An 8,642-nucleotide genomic window follows, 5' to 3' on the forward strand; every position below is an offset into this window, starting at 1 on the left:
GGCGTGTGGTGGTGTTTTGAACAGAAAGATAAAAAAAGGGGGGCAAGGGGAGGGTTGCGCACGATGGTGTGACAAATGGGACAAGGAAAGTTGTGCATGTGTGTGGTCGGCAGTGTGAGAGGTGTGTTCGACAATGGGGCTAGTGGTTGGAACGACGATGAAAATGGGCCCAAAAGGGGTTGTTCGTGCCAGGGAGAGAAGAGAAAGGGGAGAGAAAAGTGACGTGGGTTGCTGGTGGTCAGGCCAGTGACAAGGATGTCAATGGAAAGAGAGGGGGAGAAAACAACATAAGTAGCAAATGGTGAAGGAAAGAAAAAGACAAAAGAAAATTAGGGTTTGAAAATTTTTATTTTTTTGTTTTCTTTAAAGGGGCATGGTCGTGTAAAAGGGTCGTGTTGGGCCACACCGTCGTGTCACACGCCTTTGTGTGCACTCTTAGCCTGTGTGTTGCTTTAAAAAAAGAGGAAAATTGATGTCTAGTAGCCATACGGGCTAGGACACGGCCGTGTGTCAGGCCATGTGTGATCATCCTTCGCTTCTCCCATGCCAGTGTGCAAGGCCGTGCAGGGCACACGTCTCACACCCACCCGTGTGCCAGACCGTGTGTTTCACACAGCCGTGTCTCTAGCCCGTTTAACTCATTGTTTTGAAATAAAATTAAAAAATATACTCCAGTATGGACATAGCCTAAGACACGCTCGTGTATCTAGGTTGTGTGGATCATATTAGACTGTGTAACAATCGAAACTTGAAAGAATTAAGTCCCAAGACGCACACGGCCCAGGACACGCTCGTGTGTCCAGGCCGTGTAACTCACACGACAATGTCTTCAAACAGTGTAAGCCTCTATTGTTTTGTGTGTCGTAAAAATTTTGAAAAAAATAACTCCAGAATGCACACGGTATGTCGCTTATGTATCTAATCTTTGTGTTACACAAGACTATATCTCTAGCCCGTATAACTCACTATTTTAAAATAAAATTAAAAAAAGTATACTCGGGTATGTACAACACCTAAGACAAACAACCACCAAATTTGACATCACAGAAACACAATAATCAACAAAAACCAAGAAAATCAAGGGCACGGGACAGATGAAAAAACATGTGATAGAGACAGACAGAAACATGTTAGAAAGACACTGTAATAAAAAGTAAATGAGTAGTTATTATCTCTGCCTCATATCATATTTTAAAATTGTATCACATTTTTTAAAATCATAATGTGAAATCATCATTCTCGTCTTCGTGACATATCTTCATGCTTTTTTATTTTGAAAGGTAATATTTTATCACAATAAAATTTAAATTTTCAATGTTTTGTTTTTCTTAATTTTCCTTTCTCTGCAATCTTTCTATTCATTTCTTTTTTTTAATATATCTTTATCTTCAATATTATGAATTTAAGGTAATCAACCTTCCACGAATTCATTCAAAATTTTTTTTTATTCTCATCCATTTGCACAAAGAAACAAATTTAAAACTCTTTATTTTGTTTTGAAACAAATTGTTGTAATAATCATTTTCTCTTCTATTTCGTTTCTTTTTCAATTAAATAACAATAATTTTATAATAATCATACTATTAAATTAAATTAAATTATGAAATTAAAATTTTCATTACCTATCCTTTAACAACTTGAAATATTTTTAAATTCCACAATCAATGAAATTTTCGTTCCTTGAATATGAAGCTTAATTTTCCATCGTTGATTTCTACTTTCAATAGATACCCATTTACATAATATAAATAATTTTACAATCATTAAGAAATTAACACAAAATTTACATTTGAACTACATATTAAAAAAAATCATTTTTATCAATTAAAAAGATAATGTCTTCTATTTTTTGGTAAAAACACTTCACTTAAATTCATTAAAACCAAACACTCAGATCATAACCAAACAATCTATAAACAACTCAAAACTAATGTGAAGATAATCCTAAAATAGAACTAGAGGAACTTGACAAATACCTGAAACCAATCTAGGGAAATGCAAATTAATTTGGAGGAGCAAACAAGCCATAAATGAATTTGAGTAACCCATTTTATTAAACTCATCTCCTTATACTGGGAAGCAACCCAGCCTATAATCTTGTTAGTTGTTCCCTTGATCAAGTTGATCCTTACTTGCGAGAGATCTTTGATAATCTTATCTATCATGACAATAACAAGTTTCAACTTCCATATATAATGTTCTTTGTTTTTCACGAGATTATAATATACAATTCGTGAATCAGTTTCAAGAATAATCTTCCAAAAGCTATTATCATTCGTTGGCATATTCAACAACCAAGTTTAGTGCCAAATCTTCAGCCATTTTCGAGAAGTTTGAAATTGTACTCAAGCCTGTGCCATCCACCAAAGCCGCTGTACAATCCTTGACAACAACTCCAAGGCCAATTTTCTATGACTTAATGTCAAAGATCCCATCGCAATTGATTTTTAGGAATTGTTCCTCAAGTTTCTCCCATGAGCTTTCTAGTGAAGTGGCCTCCGATACTCTTTTCAAATTACCATCACCTTTTTTACAATCTATCATTTCCTTCGATGCAATTTGTATCCTCCTAATAGTATTTCAAATATCAATCTGCTTCCACTGCATAACTGTTTCACATTGCATCTTCCAGATATGCCAAGCTATATAACATATTCCAATCAATAAGTCATCATTTTGAGCCTCCAATCTTTCAATATTTCTAATAACAGACAACAACCAGTCATCAAAGGTAGTAACTGATTCCCTACAAATTCGCAAACCATACACAGTTTCAAACTAAATTACTCTTACCCAGTCACAATCAAAAAGTAAATGCTCAATAGTTTTGTCATATTGCTGGCAGATTTCACAAATTGGGTTTGGCAGAAATTTTCTCTTCCAAAGTCCTACTTTTGATGTCAATGCATTAGAACAAAATTTCTAGATAAAAATTTGAATATTGCTAGGTACGTTCAAATGCCAATTGATATTCAAAATCTTCATATCCACCCTAAACGAAGATGAATTCAAGTTAAGTTGTTCTTTCCTTACTTTTTTTAGTTCTCAGCATATCGTAGCCGGATTTAACTAAATAGTTTCCTCGAATATTATGATGCCATACAAGTTTATCGTCTTCCTCTGTCTCGCATATAGGTAGTTTCACAATAGCCTGGTTCTCTTGCTCTGAACTCCATTGCTCGATTAAAGAAATGTTCCACCTACCCTCACTCTTATTCATAATATTTGCAACCTGCTTTAGCATTGAGGGTTCAACGGTCCCAAAGAAGTTCAGCTTATATCCATCAAGTCCATAAACCCATTTGTCTTCCCAAATATTGATCTTCTTACCACTATTGAATTGCCACAATAACAAATTCTTTAAAAAAATCCTTTCCACCCACCAAACTAACCTATGTCCAAGAGGCTTGAGCACCCTCCCCTGCTTCCATAAAAAATATGTGAGGAAAGTAAGGTCCTTTCAGAATACTTGGCCATAGAGCTTCAGCCTCTTGAATTATTCTCCAGCTTTGGTTAGAGAGTAGCGTTAGATTAAAACATTCAAAATCCCCGAATCCTAACCCATTTCAGCTTTAGGTCTAGTTAGAATATGCCAAGCCTTCCAATGAATCTTTCTTTCAGTTCCAAGTTGTCCCCACCAGAATCCTATCATGGCTGCACTCATTTATTGATAGAGGAACTTAGGAAATTTAACACAAGTCATTACATTGGCAGGTATAGCTGTTACCACTACCTTAAGCATCATTCTCTGCCTCTTGGCGGATAAGGTTTGTTGTTTCCAACTCTTCATTTGACATCTCATTTTGCCTTTGGTATAACCAAGGGCTGCTATCCTTGAGCTACCCCAAACAGTAGAAATACCAAGATAAATGCTTGGATTGTCTGAAATTGCAACACTAATAGCTTGTTGGATAAGTTGTTTTAGCTTACTAGGAGTGTTTGAGCTAAACACCATGGTGGATTTCTCATAGTTCACCAGCTATCTCGACTCATGAAAATAATCTTGGATCAAGTCAATAAACACCTTCCAATTTGAATAGTTAACTTCAAAAAAGAAGAGGGAATCATTTGCAAAAAGCTGATGAGAAATAATAGGACTATCTATTAAATTGCATTCCATTTAACCTTTCAGATATTAAAAAAATAGATTAAGATTAAGAAAACATGTTTTACAGTTATAACGAAAGTTTTATTTTTTTCAATGTCGAGCTCTTTTGTGATATTTATAGTATTAAACATTAAACCTAAATAATTCTTCTGTTTGTGCAAGGTGAGACAGTTTTAGTTTATCCTAGCTTTCAACCGAATGACCTTTTCTGCTATCCTCGTACCATGAATCACCTCGAGTGTAGGCTTGAGCAACACGAATCAAAATACAAAATAAAATGATTTACTTACTTTCAGCAGAAAAATAAGTTCTCTATAAAATTAGGTAAAAATTATAATTTCTAGAAAATAAAATTTATTCCAAGTAAATATATTATCAGTACTTTATGATAGAATAACGATATATTAATATTGTATGAAGTGTCTCTTTAGGTCAACTGATGCTCTATATAAATAGGGAGAAGTACAAGAATCCTAGTTAAACAAGTCTTTGACAAATAATTTTATTTAAATTCTAAACACAATCCCACTCCAAGTGATATGGGAAGGGGGTGGGGACAAACCCTTTTATTTTTGTTCACACAAGATACAAGTTGGGCCACTCATATATTGGGTCCAATTACATGTGCTTTTTTGGATATTGATGCAACACTTTATAATTTAAAACAATCTAATATTTAATCAATTAATATTATTTAGTTAACTAAATTAATCTTTCAATTAAATAATTTTCTCAATACAATTCTAATTCCATTAAAGTCATAACAACTTTACCATAATAGAATTTATGAGAAAATATATTCAATTCTTTTATTCAACAAGTTCATAATGACTAATTAATTTAATTCTATTTTCGAACTTTAATTATATAAATAATAATTCGTAAACCTTAAATTCAGTCTTTAGTTGTTTCTATACTTAGAGAGAATACATATTCACTGCGAATACGATATATTTCTTTTACTTTATCATTTCTATTCATTTCTATTTATTTTTTTTCTATATGAAATTTATTCCTACTTTCAATAAGTTAATGGAGGGACTGATTAGACATATATAATTTGGGCTCAAATAATTTATAATTAAGTTTGGACTTTTTGCCTATTAATTATAAACTTATTTTGTAATGAAGTCATTCCACCAAAGTATCGTGACTGAGCTCTCTTTTATTTTATACAATTATGAAAGTTACTTAATAAGTGCTCGTCCAATGACCTTGTCTTAAGTGTGTTACCCTCATAAGATATCTTTAGCCTTTTTGAGATAAATTCGTTCTCCCAATATGACCCTATTTTATCTCACAGTAACCATTACATTTTCCATCATAAAAAATCAATTATTATTAAATAGTAACCAAATCATTTATCACAAAGACAAATGACCCATGATCACGTTTACTTTTTATCTATCATGTAATGCCAATGAGGTGATATCTTTTACCCTTAACTTGGGCTATGAATCCCACTATTGTGGAATGATGCTATATACTACAGAAATCGTATATCCAACGTACAAGCTTTCGATTCCTTGAAGCTTTCATTTACTTCAAAATATACGAGTCACATATGCATACTCTATCATCCACTTAGGATTAATGTATGTCACACTTTGAACATCAGAAGTGAATAAAACCACAAACGGATCTAGTATCTATTCTACTTGGTTCTTATACAATGTACTATCAGTATAATCAGTCACATCTATGTCTCTATCTTCTGGGAGTCACCCACTCTGATTGTAGCACCCCAAACCCGGCCCAGACATTATGGCTGGATCCGACATGCCACATTGAAGCGTTAAAAATATTTTATATTGTTGATCCAGAAAAACCTACTTAGTGTTTTAAAAGATAATTTCATTATAGGTTAAAGTGAATGGAAGCTGTGCACCAGGTAGGAAACCGGAAAAGAGGTGGTGAGTCCATCGGACTGCTTAAGTACCAAGCTCCCTTCGGATCCAATCCTAGACATGCATACCGGCATTGCCACACCTTAACGTCATGGATATTTCTAGGAAACCGATTTGATTAAGTCATTTTTAGGAAAAGTGATTAATTTTGGAAAATACTTTCATTGCGGAAGCTTTGCTTGTTGTCGTGTTATTTTGAAATCAACTATTGTTTTTGAAAACGCGCCCTAAAGCTATCCAATTTCAACAGTTAAAATAACTAATACCTATCTTAGTAATACATATTAAAACCATTAAAAATAATTAAGCGGCCTTATTACATTTAAAAACCCAAAACTTCAAACGTAAATAAAAGGATGTCCAGTTCACCAAAAGAAAATCAAACTTTCGGAACGGGTGGCCACTCCGAATTCCCTCACAGCTCCAAGCCCACTATGGTTGGGGATTTCCTGCGTGGATGAAAATAAAAGGGGTAAGTTTGGGGAAACTCAGTGTGCAAGGAAAACCCATTCAAAGCCCAAGTCAGCTCAAGCCTATTGGGCCTAAGCCCATTTAGGTAACAGTGGTACTGGGCCTAAGCCCTTTTCAGATTACAATAAACTGGGCCTTAGCCCCTTATTCAGATAACAGTATGGCCCATAAGCCCATTGCAAAATACATGAAACATCAATAACATATGCAAGCCCATTTGGAGAGACTACTCAACCCACCAACCACTACACTCCACCCGTACCAGCTACACACTCCATGTGGGGAATAGCTCAACCCACCCAGCCTAACACTCCACAGTTGCAACCTTGCTGCTCAGTTAACAGTAAATTGAGGCAAAGCCTCCAGTACGTGGACAAGCCACTTTCAGTACTTCCTCCGTCAATATCCCAGTCCCATGCATCAGATAATAACAACATGGCATGCAGTAAATAACAACAGTCAAATATGCATTTAGGTCAATTTAACCCTAGGGGTATTTCGGTAATTTATCTCTTAGGGGTAAAACTGTAAATTTTCCACTTTTAAAGGTATTTCAGTAATTTATCTATTTTAGGGTTTTTCATGCATATTCCTACTTTTCACGTACTAACAGAATCACGTACCGAGGGTTCTTACCGAATTGAGCCCGTTGGCCCATCATTCCAATTTTGGCCCATTAAGCCCAAAAATATCGAGGGCACGGAAATCATGCACTTTGCAGTCCAAACATTGCAGCTTACCAAAAACATTAATCGATTTACCTCACGAGCATTCGCACACTCGCAAATCTACAAAATACCGATTTTCAGCATTTCGGCTTTTCGGCTTTTGCCAATCTAGACTAAGAAAGAGGGTGTTAGTTACACACCTGTTTGCGACGATATGCTGACGAGATCCACACACGAACCGCCTACAATTGGATTACTAACACGTTAATCTAACTATTCAAATACAAACTACGTATTAGCCCTTTACAATATTCGGCCAACCACACCTACAGATCATAGTAAGCTTACAAGAAATCAATAAGCAACTCATTAACAAATTTTTGTCAATGTTTACCGCATAATCATAATTTCACTGCAAGCTGTCTTCCTGAGCAACAGTCACTAAATTATTTATAACTGGAGCTACGAAACTCCAAATCAAGTTCCGTTAATTTTCCTTGAAAATAGACTCATATATCTTCTATCCATAAAATTTTCAAAATTTTTGGTTTAGCCAATAAATACCAGATTTTTCTCAAAGTTTTTGTTTCACTATTTGACTAATCTGACCACTCTTCATTACGAATCAAATTTCTCATTGTACAGAATTCAAAATATGTTCTTGTTTATTTCATTAGAAACTAGACTCAATAAGATTTAATTACATAATTTATTCAGCTTCTAATTCATCTCCCACAATTTATGGTGATTTTCCAAAGTCACGTTACTGCTGCTGTCCCAAGCAGATTTATTACCAAATCACTCTTTCACACATACCTTGCATGCATGTTATTTAAACATGTATATCACCAATCAATCATCACATATCTATGATTTTACTTAAGAATAATCTCCATTTCATCATTTTAAAGCACAACATGTTAGCTGATTTTTCCCTTTAACATCTAAGGCACATGCATGCTCATTTGTTTGGCTCAACTTCACCTATCTTCCATTTTTTCATCAAAAGAACATGAAACAACAACCATTTCCTTCATTTTAATTCATGACTAAATGCTCACAACACAACTAAAAACCAAAATATGCTTCAAGAGTTAAGGTAGAATCAAGAAGAACTCATGAACATCAAGATAGAAGCCAACTACCATAAACTTACCTTCAATTTTCTTCCCCAAGTGACCGAACACTCAAGAGCTTTCTCCTCTCCTTTCTCTTCTCTAACTTTCAGCTATGATGAACAAAGATGGACAAAACTTTGTTCTTTTCACCCCTTTTTCTTTTAATAAAACTTCATATTTCATCCATTTAATTCTTTAATACAAAAGACATGAAATTCTTATCATGAAACATTTACCTAACCCACTATCATGAAACATTTACCTAACCCATTATCATGGAACATTTACCTAACCTGTTATCAATTTGTATCAATTTGTACCATAAATTATGGATATCAAGTGTACATTTTGTCTACAACAACATGATGGC

Source organism: Gossypium hirsutum, chromosome A10 (genome assembly GCF_007990345.1).
Source record: "Gossypium hirsutum isolate 1008001.06 chromosome A10, Gossypium_hirsutum_v2.1, whole genome shotgun sequence".
NCBI classification, from domain to species: Eukaryota; Viridiplantae; Streptophyta; class Magnoliopsida; order Malvales; family Malvaceae; genus Gossypium; species Gossypium hirsutum.